This window comes from Odocoileus virginianus, chromosome 30 (genome assembly GCF_023699985.2).
Source record: "Odocoileus virginianus isolate 20LAN1187 ecotype Illinois chromosome 30, Ovbor_1.2, whole genome shotgun sequence".
NCBI classification, from domain to species: domain Eukaryota; kingdom Metazoa; phylum Chordata; class Mammalia; order Artiodactyla; family Cervidae; genus Odocoileus; species Odocoileus virginianus.
The window spans coordinates 19854377-19876299 of NC_069703.1; the positions used below are offsets into that span (position 1 = coordinate 19854377).

At 42.3% G+C, this 21923-nt stretch overlaps 1 pseudogene; it reads right to left on the minus strand.

Annotated features, from left to right (window-relative positions):
• Positions 1-2284: 2284 nt before the first annotated feature.
• LOC110137695 (small ribosomal subunit protein uS10-like) lies at positions 2285-8609 on the minus strand (annotated as a pseudogene).
• Positions 8610-21923: the final 13314 nt, after the last annotated feature.

Genomic DNA, 21923 nt, shown 5'->3' on the forward strand with positions numbered 1-21923 from the left:
TATCTGGTCTTCAGAATGGCAGTTAAGCAAAGGTCAGATTGTCAGATTGTGCGGGAATTTGGTTTTGTGAAAACTTTCACCCAAACAATAATAACAGTACCCACCTTACAGCATTGTAGGGAGGGTCAGATGAGTTAGTATGTGTCTGGGGCTTAACAAGGGCTGGAACATAATAAGCTCTCAAAAAAAAAACATGCTTCTATTATTGTAGATTTGGGTATCTGCTTGAGTTTCTCTCTTTTCCAAAATACGATTATTTCATTTTTTTATTCTTTTAGACAGCAGTAATCCTTCCAGTGAAGAAGGAAATGGCAACCCACTCCAGTATTCTTGCCTGGAGAATCCCAGGGACAGAGGAGCCTGGTGGGCTGCCGTCTATGGGATCACACAGAGTCAGACACGACTGAAGTGACTTAGCAGCAGCAGCAGCAATCCTTCCAGTAAGCTGACATTTTGCCTCAGCTGGTCAGCATAACTTTCTACTGTGATCAATGCTGGTTACCCCAGAGGAACCAGATAAAAATGAGCCTGTCTGAAGCAGGTGGTCTAACGATACATATACATACATATGATAAATATGCGCAGTTTGAAAAAATAAAAAAGACCACACGAGAGCCTGAAACATCCAATGTCTTGCTGGTCCAAAGAGAGATGGAACCAGAACATAAGGCGCCCTTGTCATCAAGGATGAGAAAGGAAGAAGCACCTTACTGGGCTTCCTCTGAGGTTTCAGGCCACTGTGTTTCTTAGTGACCTGGAGGCAGGATGTTATCAGAGAGCACAAGTCTCAGGGGAGAGTCGATCTGGGTGGGTGAGTTGTTGGAGCAGCTCACTAAGCGGCAGAAAGTGAAAACTCAGGTAAAGGAGCCCAAGATGCTCCCCCTGGTGTCCTTCCGGCAGAGCAAAAACCTCAGTCCAGGGAGAAGTCCGTTACAGGAAATCTGTCCCTAGAGGAGACAGAACACACACGTCAGGTTCATCTCTTTCCCCTGCCACTCAGAGGACAGGAATGATCGAGTCAGCAGACCCGTGACCCCCCTATTTCACTGAAGTAACGGAAGCAGCCTGTCTCACTTGAAGGCATTGCTCCTTCTGTCTGCTTTTTACAGCCACAGTTGTCTGGGTTTGGAATTGATCATTCCTCCCCTGGTCCCAGCATCCCCATGTCCCTTACCTTCCACACCCTGTGTCAGGTCTGGCTTCCATCTTCCTGCTTCTGACACTCTGACCCAAACAAACAGGGCGAGAAACCACTGCAGCTTTCCTGTCCTGGTCGGGTTGGGTGACAGTAAATGTATTTCTTGTTAAAGCGAGTTTTCATGCCTGCTCTCTGGGTCTAAGGAACGTTGCCTAAGAAGAGGACCTATTTAGAAAAGGTGAGAGGACAAAGATATAGAAAACTAGCATGTGTCTTAACACAGACTGAGTCTCCATCACCACCTCTCCCTTCAGAAAATCAACCAGAGGCAGCCAGCTGTGCGGCCCACCTGCTGGCTCAAACTTCTTTATTGTCACACTGTCCTTCCTGGTATAGACTGGTGCGTCACAAGTGCCACACTTCTCTTCACACAGTTGTCTTGCAGTATCCACAGGGGATTGGTTTCTGGACCCCCAGGCACGTACCAAAAGCCATGGATGCTCAAGTTTCTTTTATAAAACGGCATAGTATTTGCATATAATCTCCACTATAGTTTGAATCAGCTCTGGATTACTTATAATACCTACCACAATATCAACATTATTTAACTAGTTCTAGTAAATACAAGGTAAATGCTATGTAAACATTTGCAAGTACACAGAAAATTCAAGTTTTGCTTTTGACAACTTTCTGGAATTTTTTCCCAGGTATTTGTATATATGGATCACTTCGGCCCAGATGGTAAAGAATCTGCCTGCAATGCTGGAGACCCAGGCTCCATCCCTGGGTCAAGAAAATCCCCTGGAAAAAGGAATGGCAACCAACTCCAGTATTCTTGCCTGGAGAATCCAATGGACAGAGAAGCCTGATGGGCTACAGTCAGTCCATGGGGCGGAAAAGAGTCGGACATGACTGAGTGACTAGCACTTTCACTTTCACATTTAATAAACACAATGTATTTATTGTATTTGTATTTATTTCACAAGTAATAACTACAATGCAAATACTAACTAAACAGTTGCAAGTACACAACATATTCGAGTTTTACTTTTGGGAACTTTCTGGAATGTTTTCCCATGTGTGTATATATAAATATATACATATATATGTTTAATGGCTGATTCTTGACTTATTAAAAAGGTTGATTTAGGCATCGACAATGGTGACTTCCACCTCATCCTGGCTCAGAACTGATGAAAGTGATCTGCTTGACAATCTCAGGACTGTGCAGGTCCATGAGTCGCTTGTGGATCCTCACCTGGAATCAATCCCAAGTCTTAGAACCTTTACCACACGGAGTTTTCCTTGTAGTTATTCTGTCTTCGTAGGCATCAGAACAGGTCCTTTCACTTGGAGATTCCTTTCCTTTGCACCTCTGATCAGGTCCGGACATAGCTTCTCCAGAGACTTCACGTTGCGACTGGTGATGGTGATCTAATCTGGTGAATGGCCACCTCTGGCTCCACGGGAGTCTTGCTCCTGTCTTTAAAGGCCACAGATGCTGCGGCTTCCCTACCGACTTGTTCCCCCGCGAGAGCGAACAGTGGTGAGTCAGGAGCAGGAGCGGGTGGCCTGGGGTTCCCCTGCAACAGAAACCGTGTTTCCCTCAAAGAGATCCCAGATACTTTTGATCTGAGGTTGGTTGAATCTGTGAATACAAAACCCCCAGATACAGATTGCTACCTGTTCTATTAGTTACCTATTAATATTGTATTCCAAAATTATCATCTATCCTTATAAAACATAAATTCTTCCTTACCTTCTCCAAATTCAAAAGATTCATGCAGTCATGAGTTTAATATACTATTTTTATTATTTCCCTAACTAACACTTAAAGAATTCTCACTGTATATCAGGTCGCTCTCTAAATACTTTATCAGTATTAGCTTATTGAATCTTCACAACAACCCTATGAGGTAGAAGCTACTATTATTCCCATTTTACAGATGAGGAAATTGAGGCTTAGACTGATGAGCAGGAAATCACAGTAGTTAGTAGAACTGGGATTGGAATCCAGGTAGACGGGCTCTAGAACTTGAGTTTCACCTGAGTTTAAGTTAACTCCTATGCTATTCTGCTATATCCTTTTTTAATACAAAAATTTTAAGCTATTAAGAAGTTTTCATTTTAATTCATATACTGTCTCAAATCATCTCATAGACCACTCAGTTTTACATCGACACTTGAAGAAATACCAGCTGAGTGTAAAAGAATTCTGGATTCAGAGAAGACTTGATTTCAATTCCCTTTTCACTCCTTACTTGCTTTGTGGCCCTGAGCAAACTTTCTGACCAGCGTTAAGCCTCAGTTTCCCCCCATGGGGACCTTAGGTAGGAATTCCTACTTCTCTTACTGGTGGTTCTAGAGACTGAAGAAATCATGCCACTGCAAGTGCTTTGGGAAACATTATGGCTGCAAGTCAACATCATCCCCTCTAACGATGAAGAAATGTTTAAAATTAAGGAAATGGTGCCCCAACTTTTTCACTACAAGCAGCCCCTGCTGGTTGAAAAATCTTTCATATAAAAAAGTAGATCCTTACATTTCCTTTGTGCTGTAGAGGCTGTTGCTGCTGCTGCCGATCCAAAATAAATTACTTCATGAAGTAAGGTCTGTTTATATTATTCCACTACCTGATGACTTCCTATGTATAACATTCAAATGTGAGCATCTCAGCCAAAGGTCCATAAAGCCACTTCCCCCACACTTTACACTTCACCATGCTAAACATCTGCTTTTCTTGGCCACCTGAGTTGATGAGTTTCACTTTGCACCATGGTGAGGTCCAGGTGTCAGGCAAGGACCCAGACATGTTCTTCCCTCATTGCCTCAAGGGGGGGTCAGGTTTATAGTCCCATTTCCCCCACAAGAGCTGGTGATGAGGGAGACACTGCAGCTGGGCGTCATTTCCCTCAATCAACGGCCGTGGCATTTTTTTGAAGGTAGCGGGCAGGGCTGGAGAAGGTTGCATTCTCACATTTTCAGCCAGGTTGGAGTCGTGGCCACCTGGAAAGACGGATGTGAGTGTAAACCTCGGTGAGGGAGCTTCAGTTTTTCCTCCTCTGGGCTCCTACAACTTAAAATTTCCTGGCGTCCTCATCCTGGGAGGAATGTGTTTTCTAGACGCAACCTGCAGTAGTAGACAGGGGTCTCATCTCTGTTCCTTTCTGCTCCTCCTCATGATACACATGAAGTGAGATAAGGAAGGTGATGCTTATGGAGTGTTTTGATAGCTTGGCAGGAACAGTTATATGCAATGAATCAATGAAACCTGACATTACGGATGCCTTTGCGGGGGTCCAGGGGTGTCTCCTACCTGATTGCAACAACCCTTTGGTATCAAAGGATTTGAGTCCTGTGTCCATTCTCACTATGGGGAGCACGCCTCTGTATAAGAGAGAGCTTCACCTGGTAACTGATCACCGTGAATGAGAAGCAAGATACACACAGAGGGAGCATCTCCTAAATCCCACGTGGCTTGTCCCTGTGCCTCCATCTGCCAAACCGGAGCCTCCCAACACGCAAAGACACCGACTCTCTTACTGAAACAATCTGGATCATGCCAGAGCTTATTAAAGAACGATTCAAGATGTGTTGCAGCTATACCAACACACTGATATCCCAGACACAGCCCTTCATAGCATTTTATTTAATAACACCGGGACCTCCATGGTTTGATAACTTCTCAAAGGATGGTGGTACAAATGGAAAATGGACCAAGAGGGCAAGCTTACATTCTCTCCTGAAAGAGAGTCGTGTACAGGGTACGGCCTGTCTGATGCAGCTCTGTCCTGCATACAGTCAGGTCCTGCAAAGACTTGTCCTCAACCTCCTCCATTGCCATGAGAACAGATCATGTTGTTGTTTTTTTTAATGGTCCTGGTTGACTATAAATAACTCTGTTCATTTAACTACATGGAATTTCTTCTTCATGGTTGACTATAAATAACTCTGTTCATTTAACTGCATGGAATTTCTTCTTCAATTTTCCCTTTATTGCCGAGATAAATTAAAACTGGATTTTAAAAATTGGCTTCAAAAATGTGACCTGTCCAGAAAGTTGCCTGGTGGTGTCCAGTGGCTAAAACCCCATTATCCCAGTATAGGGGGTCCCAGATTCAATCCCTGGTCAGCAAGCTAGATCCCACATGCCACAACTAAGACCTGGCACAGCCAAATACATCTTTTTAAAAAACGGATCCATCCTTATATAGATACAGTGGAATACTACTCAACCATTAAAAAGAATGAAATAATGCAGCAACATGGATGCAGCTAGAGATTGTCATACTAAGTGAAGCAAATCAGAAAGAGAAAGACAAATACCTTATGATATGGCACTTACATGTGGAATCTAAAACATGACACAGATGAGCCTAGTATCTATGAAACAGAAATAGACCCATAGACATAGGGAATAGACTTGTGGTTACTAAGTGGGAGGAAACAGGGGACGTGGGAGAGGGATGGACTGGGAGTTTGGGGTTAGGAGAGGCAAACTATTATTTACATACAGAGTGGGTAAACAATAAGGTCCTACTGTATAGCACAGGGAACTATATCCAATCTCCTGGGATAAATCACAATGGAAAAGAATATTTTACAGAAGAGTGTGTATAACTGGGTCAGTTTGTTGTACAGCAGAAATTGACATAACATTGCAAATCAACTATACTTCAATTAAAAAATCTTTTAAAACTGTGAACTATCCTTCATATCACCCAATATCACTCATTTTATCACTCCCCCCCACACCCCCCTTTTGCTACTGTGTTTTATATTCCCAGATTATGGCCCTAGAAAGCATCCTGTTCCTCAAAACTTCAGGCTTTAGATTCAATCCACCTTTATTTACAAGGGATTCTGCTTCAGGTGCTGTGTTAGACATCTCCCCATGCACTCCCTCATTTGATCCCCAAAGTTTTAAGATAAGCAGAATGTCCCCATTGCACAAGCAGGAACACCCAGGCAGGTGGGGGAAACAGGCCTTGCAGTGGTTGAGCCAGGACCTACTTCCAGGTCTTCTCCAGGTCCCACACACTCTCGGTTAAATACAGAACTTCAGCTCCTCTTCCCTCTGCTCGGAGCTACCTCAACCAGCATCACGAGGTACTTACTCTCCTCTCTGTAGGAAGGATTCTCTCTCTTTCCCATCCACGCTTAGAAGTTCAACCTCGTCGGGCTCCTGCAGAACCTGTCTTCCCTGTAGCTCGTGTTTCCTCCTTTCCACTGACTCCTCCATCTCCTTTTCTATTGCAATCAGATTCCTAAAAAAAACCACACTCTTCCCATTGTTCAGTTCCTATCTGCTGCTCACGCCCTTCAAATTGCCGACCAGAAAGACAGTTTCACTTCACTGCTGGTCTTTTCCTTTATTTTTACCATGTTCTGATTCCATCCAGATTTCAGCCAGACAAGCATATACTGATCTGTGTGCCAAGAGGAGATATATCCAGATATACACTCTTATCCACAAATTATTTAAAGCAGCTTACTAAATATGTTTCCAGGTCTTTTGTTTCCCTTTTAATTGTTAAACTATTCAAGCTACCTCGAAGTAAGAATTATGTCCTCTTGCTCCCAGTAGTGAGCGTAGGACATGTAGGCAATCAAATCAGAATCAAATCAGAACTAGAATTCAAACCACTTTTACAAAACAAAATCAAATGCACTTGTTCTCCAAATACCAAAGATCCCATAACATCAGAGAACAGAAGAGTGATGTTATTTAGGAAACAAAAAATTTTTTGCAAGTTGGCTAAGGTTACACGTGAAAGTGAAAGTGTTAGTTGCTCAGCCATATCTGACTCTGAGACCCTATGGACTGTAGCCTACCAGGCTCCTCTGTCCATGAGATTCTCCAGGCAAGAATATTGGAGTGGGTTGCCATTTCCTCCTCCTCCAGGGGATCTTTCCAACCCAGGGATTGAACCTGGGTCTCCTGTATTGCAGGCAGATTGTTTACTGCCTGAGCCATAGAAGCCCCACTTTCCACAGATGGAGGAGAGATAAAAAGAAGAAACCGTCAGTTCTGTTAAAAACTTGGGGTAACTGTGTTAGCAGGAATAGAGAGGGAAAAACACTCTGGTGCATTGCTGGTGTGAGTGTAACTTACTAACACATTTTCAGGGGAAAAAAAATGTATTAATATATATGTTAAAATTAAAAATGCATATACTCTTTCACCTAGCAGTTCTACTCTTTTAAAACTAATTTCACAGGTTTACTCATATCTTTTCACAAAGAAAAGTGTGTTGTAATATTGCAGCATTTAAAAAATGAGGCAGCTTAATATCATATGAAATGATCTCCAAGATAAGATGTGCAAAAAAGGAATATGCAGAACAACGTGTATAAGGTACTAATGATTGTGAAGGTAGGACACACACACACACAGCTGCATTTGAAAAGACTGTAAACCCATGAACACACACATATACATTTGGACTTGAAAAGACTGTCTCTGGCAGCTTATACCAGAATATTCTCTTAGTGCTTGTCTTTAGGGAGAGGAATTAAGACCTGGAGACCTGGGATGGGAAGGAAACTCTTTCTACATTTTTATGTGCTGACTTAAATTTTTTCTTTGTGCCAGCATTAAAGGTTTTTTTTTTTTTTTTAATTTTTAAGCGAAAAGAATTTTTAGAAAAAATTTTAAAGCTTGAGTTAACATGAATTTTTTTAAATCTCCAGTTTGGTATTAAGAATGGCTATAATTTCAACATTTGCAGTTAAGTGTGAAGAGCTGCTGTAAAATTTGAAAGGCATGCTTGGGCCAGGCCTGAATTGAGGTGTGCCAGCCACAAATCTAAGATGAAAGAGAATTTCCTGTTGTCTCCCATTGGTTTTTGAGCTTCACTGTTTACAGAATTTTTCAATGAAGTGTTACTATAAGAAGGTAAAAATTACTTAATCCAGAGACAAAAGCCAGTCTTACTAGTTCACATTCGTGTCACTTTGGTCATAACAATGATCATCAGCTAGACTTGAGAGATGTTTCTAGAGACAATCTCACTGTTCCATGAAACACATTTCTGTCTTACAGGTTCTGGGTCTCAGGATGTAAGCAATGACATCCACCAGCCACAGGCCAGCCTGTCTTTACAGCAGGTAGAAGGAGGCATCTTAAGGTCAATAAGACTCAAGTCAGTATCACTCCATCATTTCAGCTTTGCCTTCAAGCTCTCTATTCCCCACACTCAATTGCAACTTTATGGCCCCAGGACAAGTCCAGACCTTCCATTTCTGGCTCAGAATAACTTTGCTATCCTCCCTCAGGGGTCCCCCTAATACAACATCTTCTCAGCAATCAGCCTCACACCCCAGGAAAGAAGGGGGAATTCCGGAGACCAGGACCCTCTGAGCCATCCAGGAGGCACCAGAAGACAGCCATCAGCAGACATCCTGGGACCTCAGGTAGCTCCGGTCCTCGACACGGGAGTGATCGGAGAGGCAATTTTACAGCCGCCATTGTTGTCAAGTGGAAATAAATTTTTAATAATAAGATTAGCAGCAGCGGGTTGATACTTTGGCTCTTCCGGAACAGCCGTCCAGGGATATTCCAGCCTTAAAGTGTCATCCATTAAAGCCAGAATTGATGTTTCCGCCCCACCGGGGAAGAGTTCGGCCCTTAATCTCTTGCAAGGAGAAATCGACTTGAGAACCAACAGCAGCTGAGGGCCTGGCCAAGGCCAGGTAACCTGGGAGTGAGCGACCACTGAGGAATTGAGAGGTTTCTCGAGCGACCACTGAGGAATTGAGAGGTTTCTCAGTGTCTCTGTCTTTCTCACTAGTCTTTCTTTCCAACCTCCCTGTAGGTACGGTAAATCCAAATGCATAGGTCTCAGAAACAGTAGTACATTTTCTCTGGGCACCAAGCAACCTTAGAATGCTAAGATGCTTTTAACCACCCACTGTTGCTTCTTCACCAGAGCTTCTGGCATAGATCAAGAAAAGGAGACCACCTCATATGCCCTCCTCAGTCTTGCTATGTGCCATCCAAACACAGCTATGGGAGGAGCAATTCTCGCAGGCACACGATGTGAATTATGTCTTTACACACCTGAGCCACTGACTGTTCCTGAGCTCTCACACAGTATGAAAGAGAACACAATGCAAGTCAAACCTGAATTGATTTTAGCCAGATTTTTCCAGGAACAGGGGCTTACAAATCACTATAAGTGTCCAACTCTGCCCTTTTCCCCTGATTTGGTAATCACTCTCTTAGTAACTTGGGAGATCTACACTAGACCTGTGTAGCTACCATGGGCTTGACTGGGTTATTTATTTAATTCAGCTGAGAATCGGTGATGTTAGGTTCTATTAATTCACTGACAAACTATTTTGAAGTTAATGCTTCAGAGCCAACTTCTTTTTGAGATGTGCAATAAGAAGTAGTTCTCCATTTCTGCTTTCACTTTGTTGTTGTCTAACTGTTCACATAAGAAAGCAAAACCCCTCAAATGCTCTCGAGTTTCACAGACATATTTTTCTTCCTATTTTACTCGGAAAAGAGTCCAAGCCTACAGCTTCATTTTCATATTTTAAATTAACAGCCAGAGGAAGATTCCAAGCCAATCCAAAAATCCTAGTTATTCTGAATTGAAGCTACAATTATGAAAACTTGTTATAGCCGTAAATTATGTCTGGCTTTTAAACTATCTCCATGGCACAGATATAATTTAGCCACACTTTGTGTTAAAAGAGTTTTAATGATTTTTAAAAGAAGGTTTGTGTCTTTTCTTTCCTTTTATTCTGGCTGACTTGTTCAAGTTCTTGGTCCTGAAACCTGGAGTTAAGTGAAATATTGATACTATATTATTCATAATGGACTTTGAGAAATTCAAGTGCAAGAAGAGAATAAAAGCTCTCCATTGTTTGCCTATTGAAGGAAGAAGAGAAATGAGCAAGCAGTCAGAGCTTTATGATTCAAAACAATGGCCTGTACTAAATTCCTCATAAACAGGTAAATTCTCAAGGATCACCTTTTAACCCCAAGACTAGAGGTTCACGATCCCATGACTCAGAAATACCAGCCTGCTTTAGTCACATTGCTTTCCCTCATCCATATCTACGTCTCCATCTTTTAAAAAGCATACATTCCTTTCCTATTTTTACCACTCAACTTCAAATGGTCTCTTTTGGTCTGAGCTACAAGCTCAACAAAAACCAGTCAGAACAGACTTTTCAGATGTTTTAATTTTTTTTTTCTTATCTTTGTGAGGATGCCGTGGTAAAGGGGGAAACACATGGCCTCTGAAAACCATTCCTTCGAGAATTTTATGATCCTCCTCTCAGAATGCTCCTTTTACCTTGGATGGTGCTCCCTCCGCATGCCCAAGTCCTCCCCACCCTCCAAATTACATCAAGGATGGCTCTAATGACATTTCTTCGCCTGTGTGTGTGTGCTCACAGTCCTGTCTGACTCTTTGTGACCCCATGGACTGTAGTCCACCAGGCTCCTCTGTCCATGGAATTTCCCAGGCAAGAATAGTGGAGTGGGTTGCAATTTCCTACTCCAGGGGATCTTCCCCAACCAGGGATCAAACCTGCATCTCTTGCGTCTCCTGCATTGGCAGGCAGATTCTTTACCACCTGGGAAGCCCCCTTTCATCCCCTTTTTTTTCGTCCCCCTTTTTCTGCTCTGGAGAGAGCTCTAAATCACAACCTCTCATGGCTTTCATGTCTCCACAGGATGAGCTCAAGGTGAGGCAGAGGCTAGATAAGATGACATCCGGGGCAATAACACTTAGTCTAAAGCTTAGCTGTAACTCTTTTCTCTGAGGCAGTATGCCACACACACCTGTGGTTAAACAATGGCCTCTTTTCATTCTTTCCAACTCATCCTTAAGGCTATCCATGGACATTTCATCCTGACTTGTTGGAGTTGTTCAAAGAGGAAGCTACTCAACAGCTTCTTTTCCTGAAAGTACAGTCGATTTCCCAAAACAAAATATCACTATTAGATAATCAAACATATACAGGTGTAGGAAAAAATTGTAAAAGACATTGTACTGGTGCCAAACAACCCTTTGGACTGTAGCCCACCAGGCTCCACTGTCCATGGGATTTTTCAGGCAAGTATACTGGAGTGGGTTGCCATTTCCTCCTCCGGGGGATCTTCCCGACCCAGGGGTTGAACCCGAGTTTCCTCTATCTCCTGCATTGCAGGTGGATTCTTTACTTTCTGAGCCATGAGTCTGTCTTTTATTTTGAGCTATTTTGTAATTTTGTAAGTTGTGGGTAATAGATGGTAATGCAAAGGACTGTATAGAGCTTCTCCATCTTTGGCTGCAAAGAATATAATCAATCTGATTTTCGTATTGACTATCTGGTAATGTCCATGTGTAGAGTCTTCTCTTGTGTTGTCGGAAGAGGGTATTCGCTATGACCAGTGCATTCTCTTGGCAAAACTCTGTTAGCCTTTGACCTTTGAAGCATCACTATGAACAAAGCAAGGGGAGGTGATGGAATTCCAGTTGAGCTATTTCAAATCCTAAAAGATGATGCTTTTAAAATATTGCACTAAAAATTCCAGCAAATTTGGAAAACTCAGCAGTGGCCACAGGACTGGAAAAGGTCAGTTTTCATTCCAATCCCAAAGAAAGGCAATGCCAAAGAATGTTCAAAGTACCACACAATTGCACTCTTCTCATAATGCTCAAAATTCTCCAAGACAGGCTTCAACAGTACATAAACTGTGAACTTCCAGATGTTCGAGCTGGATTTAGAAAAAGCAGAAGAACCAGAAATCAAATTGCCAATATCATTTGGATCATCAAAAAAGCAAGAGAGTTCCAGAAAAATATCCACTTCTGCTTTATTGACTACTCTTTATTGACTACTTCTGCTTTATTGACTACTGTTGACTGCGTGGATCACAACAAACTGTGGAAAATTCTTAGGGATGGGAACACCAGATCACCTGACTTGCCTCCTGTGAAATCTATACGCAGGTCAAGAAGCAACAGTTAGAACTGCGCATGGAACAACAGACTGGTTCCAAATCAGGGAATGAGTACATCAAGGCTGTATATTGTCACCCTGCTTATTTAACTTATATGCAAAGTACATCATGCAAAATGACAGGTGGGATGAAGCACAAGCTGGAATCAAGATTTTTGAGAGAAATATCAATAACCTCAGATATGCAGATGACCCCACACTTATGGCAGAGATTGAAGAAGAACTAAAGAGCCTCTTGATGAAAGTGAAAGAGCAGAGTGAAAAAGATGGCTTAAAGCTCAACATTCAGAAAACTAAGATCATGGCATCTGGTCCCATCACTTCATGGCAGATAGATGGGGAAACAGTGGAAACAGTGACAGACTATTTGGGGGGGCTCCAAAATCACTGCAGATGGTGACTGCAGACATGAAATTAAAAGACGCTTGCTCCTTGGGAGAAAAACTATGACCAATCTAGACAGCATATTAAAAAGCAGAGACATTACTTTGCCAACAAAGGTCCATCTAGTCAAAGCTATGGTTTTTCCAGTAGTCATGTATGGATGTGAGAGTTGGACTGTAAAGAAAGTTGAGCTCCAAAAAACTGATGCCTTTCAACTGTGGTATTGGAGAAGGTTCTTGAGAGTCCCTTGGGCTACAAGGAGATCCAACTAATCCATCCTAAAGGAGATCAGTCCTGGGTGTTCACTGGAAGGACCGATGCTGAAGCTGAAACTCCAACACTTTGGCCACCTGATGTGAAGAGTTGACTCATTAGAAAGGACCCTGATGCTGGGAAAGATTGAAGGCAGAAGGAAAAAAGGACCACAGAGAATGAGACGGTTGAATGACATCACCAATTCGATGGCCATGAGTTTGAGCAAGCTCCAGGACTTGGTGATGGACAGGGAAGCCTGGCACGCTGCAGTACATGGGGTCGCAGAGTCAGACATGATTGAGTAACTGAACTGACTGACTAACAATCCAAAAAATGTCACTGCTTAGCTTGCCTTTCAGGATGACAGTTTGTGAAATACAGGGTTAAGAAAGCTATCTCACAGGGCCTGTGAGTGACAGGGACACTCTGCATTGAGACTCCACATTTTGGGCGGGGGAGAGTTCTGCTTGGGGATCCCCTCCTAAAGCAAATGGGCAATATATTTTGCTGACCTCCAAGAGGCTTCCAGAGTTTCTCATATTTTGTGAGTCATTTTTAAAGTACATTCTAGACCTCCCTCCCTTTCCAAGGTGTCAGGCTTCACAGGGCTTCTAAACTTTCTATTTCATTACAGTACAAACAACACTACTAGCCGGCCTCCTGCTTCTCCCCTCAGGCTATGCGGAATTATTCATACGCAAGGTCTAAAGTGGAAAGGGAGCATGAAGGAAAACAGACCAGGGAGTGAAAACAAATTAGCAATCCAAACAGCCCTCTCCCCGCCTGTCACAGAGAAGGCCTTTGGTGTCTCCTCCCAGAGTCAAGGGGTTTTCTGAGTCGAAGATTAAAGGATACATTTTCAGGATTCAGAAAACAGATTCTGAACTGTATATCCACCCAAGGCGACCAGGACAAATCGCACATCCACAGAACAAGGGTGTGCCTTCAGCTCTGCAGAAGTCTCCACGCTGGATTAGCCTGGCGTGAAAGTTCAGTATTCTGCACCCACCAGCAACAAGCCAAAAAGCACAGTTCACAGTTTCCTTCATGCTTAGATAGGAAGAAAGGAAATGAAAGGAAAAGCCAGAAAAAAGAAGAAAAACAAGCCATTAAGGTCTCTTTGGGTGAGTTGTAAAACCTTATCTTAAAGCAGTAATTCTCTATGGGAGTGATCTTGCCTCCCCCAAAGAAACACTTGGCAATGTCTCAAGACATTTTGGATTGTCAAAACTGGGGGGCAGGAGGTGCTTCTGGCATCTAGAGGGTAGACAACAAAGAGGATGCAGCTAAACACCTTTTAATGTCCAGGGTGGCCCCCACAATCAAGAATGATCCAGTGAATGTGTCAATAGTGATGAGCTTTAGAACTCTAGCTTAAAAAGACTAAGCAGTGAAAAGAGAATTTTTAAAAAGCTTCTCCCCCACTTCCTCTTTCTCTCTCTCTCTCTCTCTCACACACACACACACACACACACGCACACACGTGAAGATGCGCAGGCCCCCACACTCAGAAGAGCCACTGTACTTGTTAGAATCCAAGGCTGCTGCCAGGGCTTCCCAGGTGGCACTAGAGGTAAAGAACCCGCCTGTCAATGCAGGAGACATAAGTGATGTGGGTTCGATCCCTGCGTCAGGAAGATCCCCTGGAGGAGGAAATGGCAACCCACTCCAAAATTCTTGCCTGGAGAATCCCATGGACAAAGGAGCCTGCTGGGCTGCAGTCTAGGGGGTCACAAAGAATCAGACACGACTAAAGCTCGACTGAATACACATGCACCCTGCTGCCATCTTGAAATTCTTAATAATTTTGAGCAAGTCCCACATTTTCATTTTACCCTGAGCAAGGTTTTACTGCAACAGAACCGTGTGTTCCCCACGTCAACCCCTTTTGCACCCCCAACATTCAACTTCTACATTGCAGGGTGTGTCATTGTTCTAAGACCTCTTTTTGCTTCTGGTGGAGCTGAAGCCGGAAAATATCCCTGTGCCATGGATTTCAAAATGCCTGCAGATTCCTTTCTCTCGCATCAAACTTTCTAGGAAATCCACCCAAGGCATCCAGGGGCAGGCAGCGAATCGTGTGACATAAACAGACATTTTCTCAAGGAAGAGAAGCTGTAGGAACTAGAGAAGGTGTTCTTTCCTGCAAGTGCCAGAGCAATAACCCTTTGAGAGATGACAAAAACCATCCAACCTGGGCAAGCATCTCAATACCTGTAATCAAAATCAGCTTTCACATCTATCCTCCTCTTGTGAGTCATGTATGTATGTATATATGTGTGTGTTAGTCGATTCAGTCATGTCCAACTCTTTGCAACCCCATAGGCGGTAGCCCGCCAGGCTTCTCTGTCCATGGAATTCTCCAGGCAAGAATACTGGAGTGGGTTGCCATTCCCTTCTTCAAGGCATCTGCCCAACCCAGGGATCAAACCCAGATCCCCTGAGAGATTCATTACCATCTGAGCTATCCGGGAAACCCTGTGAGTCATAGAACATATAAGGGTCTCCATTGTTAACAAACCTTTGAATGTGCTTAAAACACATTGTGAAAAACCCCAGTGAGATAAGAAACATCTCTTTGTTTCTCGTTAATCACTTTTAGCCCACTCCCATAGGTCCACCCGCAACAATTTACAGAGCAGCTGTGGAGGGGCGGAAGATCCGGTCCACAAGTAATCTTGTTCACTTTTCCAAATGGATCCTTTACAAGGTCCTGTTTGTGGGGTTATCTGTGATGCTTACATGGAAAAAAACGAAAAAACACAAGAACAACAAGAGCAACGAGAAAAGCAGTTCTTGTGACCGGGCCGTCTGAGAAACCCTGCCTAAGAGGCCCGGGTCCCTCCGCAGGAAGCTGCACGGCATGTCTCTGCTGCCATCGTCTGGTGACACATCCAATGTCATTAGCAACTGCCGCTCAGGCGATCCACCTGAGCACTTAAGAGCTGCAGTTACCGAGCAAATGGGCTCTGAAAAAATATTAACGCACAAATCACAGTCGCTGCCACATTAGTAAACAGTCGAGAGCATCAATAACAATTTCCAGCATCGCAGGTAATCTGACTTAAAACCGCACAAACAGAGCAGACCTCAACCCTGTGGTCTGTGAGCAGGCAGCCTGGACTCCAGAGGGACCCACACCAGAACAGTGGGGAAAGCCCAAGGAGAGTCCACAGGCTCTGATCATAGCAGCTCGAGGTCTTCAGAGGTTCTCGTTTGTCTGCTCCTACGAAGGAGAAAAGATGAAAAGCCATGAGCCCACTTTTCCAGGTAAAGTAGAAATATGGTCCATCGCCTGAGACATACCTCACTCACCTTTCCCCTTGTACACAGCAACCCGGACTAGACTTGCAGTAATAGTAATAGTGATGATGATGCAGATTCCACATGGATATGGACTTGATTCCACCCACTGCTGTACTTCCAAGACTAGAACACTGTTTCATACAGGGTGCTTAAAAGATACGTTTACAAAAAAAAATGGTCATAGCTGTCATTTATTGAATGCCATATTTTATGCCCAGTCCTTTACCATTATTTCATCTTTATAATGACCTATGAGATATGTATTCCTATCCTTTCATTATTGATGCAGAAAGTGATATTAAGCAGATTTGGTAATAGCCAGACAGAACAGGGGGGAAATTCATATTACATTACCAGTAGCCCACAAAGAGATGACTGCATAATAATAGTAAAATTGTAGCACTATCTACAATATCCAGGACATGAAAGCAACCTATATGCTCATAATAGATGAATGGGTTAAGAAGATGTTGTACATATAGACAAAGGAATATTACTCAGCCATTAAAAAAGAACGAAACTGGGTTATTGGTAGAGATGCAAATGGACCTGTAGTCTGTCGTAGAGTGAAGTAAAGTCACAAAGAAAAACAAATGTCATATATTAATGCATATATATAGCAACTAGAGAGATGCCACAGATGAACGTATTTGCAGGGCAGGAATTGAGACACAGATGTAGAAAATGGATGTGTAAACACACGATGAGGGAAGAGGAGGGTGAGATGAATTGGAAGATTGAGATCAATATACACATACTTCCATGTGTAAAATCATCATGGGAACCTGTTATATAGCACAGAAAGCTCACCTCGGTGCTCTGTGGTGACCTAGATGGGTGGGATGCAGGGTAGGGCGGGATGGGGATGGGGTGGGAGAGAGGTCCGAGAGGGAGGAGATACATGTATGCTGCTGTTGCTCTTTAGTCGCTAAGTCATGTCTGACTCTTCCAGACCCCTTGGGCTGTAGCCCACCAGTCTCCTCTGCCCATGGGATTTTCCAGGCAAGCACACTGGAGTGGGATGCCATTTCCTTCTCCAGGGGATCTTCCCAACTCAGGGATCAAACTCTAGTCTCCTGAATAGGCAGACAGATTCTTTACCACTGAGCAACCTGGAAGCCCTGGATATATGCATACATATAGCTGATACACTTTACTGTACAGCAGAAATGAACACAACATTGTAAAGCAACTATACTTCAATAAAAATGTAATAATAATAAAATCAGTTATTGAGTAGTTCCTCTGTGCCAGGATGGTGCTCAGCATTAATCTTATTTACTCCTAAGAACCCCTCGGTGAGCTAAATATATCAGGATGGTACCGTTTAGAGAAGAGGATCAGAAAGTTGAGCACTTTGCTGGGACTCGACCCAGGACAGCCTCACCGACATATCCTGACTCTCAGGATACACATCGGGCTGCACACCTTCCTCCAGGATGTCACCCATGAAAGTAACAAAAACATGAGCCATCTCCTACATGGAATGCTCACCAGCTGACTCACTGTAAGATATTATTTCCCCCCAACTTTAGAAGCCAGGATAAAGAAAAGGGTCCTGGGAGGTGGCAGTTCTGAGGACTCAGGTTGGTTGGTTTACTGGGGGAATGGGGTCTCCTTAGTACAGTGATGAAGGTCAAAAGGCTAGAGGAAGGAAGCACAGACCAGGGCAGCAGCTGGACTTCTTTGCAGTCTGGGAACACTGCAAATTTCATAAATTTAAACAAAACTCATGGATATCCACACTAAAACTTGTATGCAAATATTTATAGCAGAATTATTCATAGGCATCAAAAAGTAGAAATGATCCAAGTGCCCAACAGTTGAGTGGTTAAATACAATATAGTATATTGATACAGTAGAATATTAGTCAACAATAAAAAGGAGTGAACATACTAGTACACTTAACAACATGAATGAACCTTGAAAATATTATCCTAAGTGAAAAAAGTCAGACACAAAGGCTACATATTAATGTAGCCACATGATTCTACTTACACCAAATGTCCCAGATGCATAAATCTATAGAGACAGAAACTACATTAGTGGTTGCCAAGTTGGTAAAGTATCAGTGGTAAAGATTCTGTCTGCCATTGCAGGAGACACAGGAGATGTGGGTTTGATCCCTGTGTTGGAAAGACTGCCTAAAAGAGGAAATGGCAACCCACTTCAGTATTCTCACCTGGAGAATCCTATGCACAGAGGAGCCTGCCAGGCTAGAGTCCACGGTGTTGCAGAGTCGGACACGACTAAGCACGCATACACAGTGTTTGGGGTGGGAAAGGAGATTCAGATGTGAAGAACTAGGAGGGAGTGACTGCTAAAGGGAACAGGTTTTCCTACAGAAGAAAGAGAATCCTAAAATGGTTGTGGTGATAGTTGCACAAGTCTATGGATGTACTGTCAAAGAAAAACCATTGAATTATGCAGTTTCAGTGGGTGGATTGCATGGTATGTGAATTATGCCTCAATAAAGCTCTTACTAAAAAACAATATTCTATATGCACTTCAAAACAAAATGGCTATTATTGAGGGAAAAAACTTCTGGTGCTCCATGAGAACTGAGCCAGTGACTTCCTCCAGCCTTCCTTATCTCAGAAATGGCAGCACACTCGTACACAGCCAGAAAGCTTTGAGTGATCCTGGACATCTCCTTTTCCTGTGCCATTTCCAAAATCCAAGTCCATCATGAGTTATTGTTCATTGTATCATCTCTAAATTATATCTTAAATTTGGCCCATTTATCCCCATCCTTACAGCCTCCACTCTAATCCAAATCATCAGTCTCCTTGCTTTCAACTGATCTTGCTTCCATTCTTGCCATCCTCCAATCCATTCCCTATGAATTGCCAGAGTGATTGTCTTAGAGTGGAAATCAGATTGTGGCTGTCCCTCTTGCAGACTCCTTCAGCGATTTCCCTGTTGCTGGGACACAACATCTACCTGCACCGTGGTCTCAGCACTCCACCCCTTAGGATGTGCTGGGCACACTTCCTCATAAGCAGTGAGATGTTGAGGCCACAATGCAGCTGGCTCTTGAGTCTGCCTTAACACAACATTGTGTCCTTAACATTGTGAGTCAACTGCATTTCAATTTTTAAAATGAAGTCAAGACTAAATTTCAAGAATCCTGCCTTGCAGGATTGCACAACTTACAGAGAAAAGAGAATCTTCCTCTTTAATTGGGTGGTACTTGTTGGATATATTTCTGTGTTTCCTTGAGAAAAGACTGTGACCAGTATGTATTCTACGATGACTTGTACCAACAGGATACATCACTTTTTTGGTATGATTCAAGTATTGGTTAGTCGGCAATGCTCTCTCAGAAACATGAAATGTTAATATTCAAAACCTTCATTACTGAAAAGGTGAGCACATAAAACTGCTTAAATTATCTCCTTTGAGTTTATATAAAATCTATATATCTGTCTCTCTCCATATATATATCCTCATAGATACATAGATTCTTGTCCAAACAAAAGTTTTTCAGTTCAGTATTCAGAAAAAAAATGCAATCATAACAAAAAGTGCATTATTTTTCTAGCTTGTCTTCTCCTCTGTCCCTCAGTTATACCAAATCCTTTATTAACTTCAGGACTCTACACTTGCTGTTCCCTCCGACGGGACCAGTTGTCCTTTAAATCTTTGCATGGCTGGCTGCCACTCATCCTTTAGGTCTCAAATGTCCTTGCTCAGAGATGTTGCTGACTAACTTACATAGCACAGTCTCACCTACTTCCATGTTATCTTATCCATGTTCAGTTTCACAGCCTGATTGTCATTTGTAGTTACTTTGTCTACTCGTCTCTTCCCTCTTAGAGACTAAGTTTAATGTTTTCTTTATAGTATATTTATAATTAATTGAATATTTGTTCATAATGAAGGAGTGACTGAAAGCCCATAGAAATCCCTACATTTTGAGGTTTATTAGAAAGGGATCCAGCAAAGGAGACTGTGAAAGAGCTATGTTCCTGAAAACATCACCAGCAAAATAAAAATTTAATGCAAAAATCAGGATTATCGGATGCTTATGAAACTGAAAAATCTTACAATGATTTTTTAAAATATTTACTGAACTAAAATAATAATGGCATACAAAACAAAAAGATTATTGGTAACATTTTGCAGGATTGAAATTCATAATATTGGGTATAATATTGGCACAATTAATTTCCCCACTTACTATCATAGTTTGGATTTAACATTTTAGGATTTCCCTCACATAATTCTAAAGAGACTCTTATACATTTGTTCTGTTTGGTGTTAATATAATATGGATTAAAGAAGCATTTTTCTTCTGGGTGTAGTATTCCATGCAAAGGTTGGATGGTTTTGTAATACTGAATATCTCAGAGTCAATGAGTCTCTGTTCCCAAGTTATGACTCAGAGAGGCTAGCAACTCTTGCATAGTCTTCCAAAGTTCTTACTTTTGCAGAAAAAGGATAGAATTTTGTAGTAGCATCAATTGTTTAAGGATGAGAAAGGGTGTCCATACTTCAATTAAATGAGAGGCAAGGAACCAACGATGGAGGACCAGGAGTAGTTGGGCAGATGTCCTGGAAGATTCAGATCCATGGCTGCTCACGTCCCTGTTTTTTGTCCCTCCACCATGCCAAACCACACAGAACCATACTGTCTCACACTGTCTCAAGATTCTGACTTGAGAGGTACGCAGGGAGCTTTAGAAAGCTCTACATTTGTAACTCCAAAGACATTCTGACATGGAGTCAAGTTTGGAAAGCACCACTGTGAGCCAGGCACTGTGAAAACTTTGGGTCACAGAGGCACAACAATGACCAGATGCTATCCTAGAGGAATTCTCTTCAGGGAGCAAGTTGTGTAAACAAGTATTTCAATGCAATATGATAAACATTCTGAGCACATTGTTCTGAAAGTACAGAGCGGGAGCTGTGTCTGAGTCATACTTGTGCTGAAGAATGAGGGAATTTTGAGCATTAATATGAAGCAAATGGTCTCCAATGTTATGTGCAATGTTCTGTTTCCAAATAACTTTTAATGATCTGCCTTTGAGAGAGACACTTCTTTACCATCCATCAACAGATCATAGAGAGTTCAAAACTGGTCTTAAGAGGCCCTTGTACCTTTAGTGCTCAGTTTGCTAAAATTATAGTGATAATGAAAAAAAGCTGTAAAAACTTCATACGTTTTGTTAAGTGTCATCCCAGACTATACGCTATGTGAAGAGAAACCAACTTGTCAGGGTTGGCATGTGAGTGTTGCCTGGGGTTGCTACAGGAGGGATCTGAGACTTTATTAAAAGTAGGGAGTGATGAGTAGTTTTGAAGATGGATGATGACCAATAATAGACAATAAGAGTTAACATAGATTTTATTTAAAAATATCTGGGCTCTGTGAATATAGTGAGATGTAGAAGGAAATTCATATAGGGGTATGTTCAGGTTGGAAATGTAAGCTGGAAAGGACCTTGTACTGTCCTTGACATGGGCAACCTACAACTGTATGCCCAAGGGGTCACAAGTATATCTGATAGTTTTGAATTTTTTATAGAATAAAATGCCTAAAAATATATACACATTTACAAAACACATGGCTATTGTAAATCTATCTTTGAATTTAATAGTAAATTTTTCTCTCTTTAGATGATTCCTGAAAATACATTTCAAAAGTTTTAGAAAGTGTATATGCAGGGGTGATCTTCAAAAGAGATATGCAAGCCAAGCCGGCAGAAATCGAATTGAAGAGTCCCATCCTAGAAATACTTTTTGGAAACAGAACTGGGTGTGAATGGGACTGTACCATGAATTAGCTGCATCAATCTGCGGAGTTCCCTAGCCTCTCTGATCTTCAATTTCACTATCTATAAAATGTACATGGGGACTTCCCTGGTGGTCC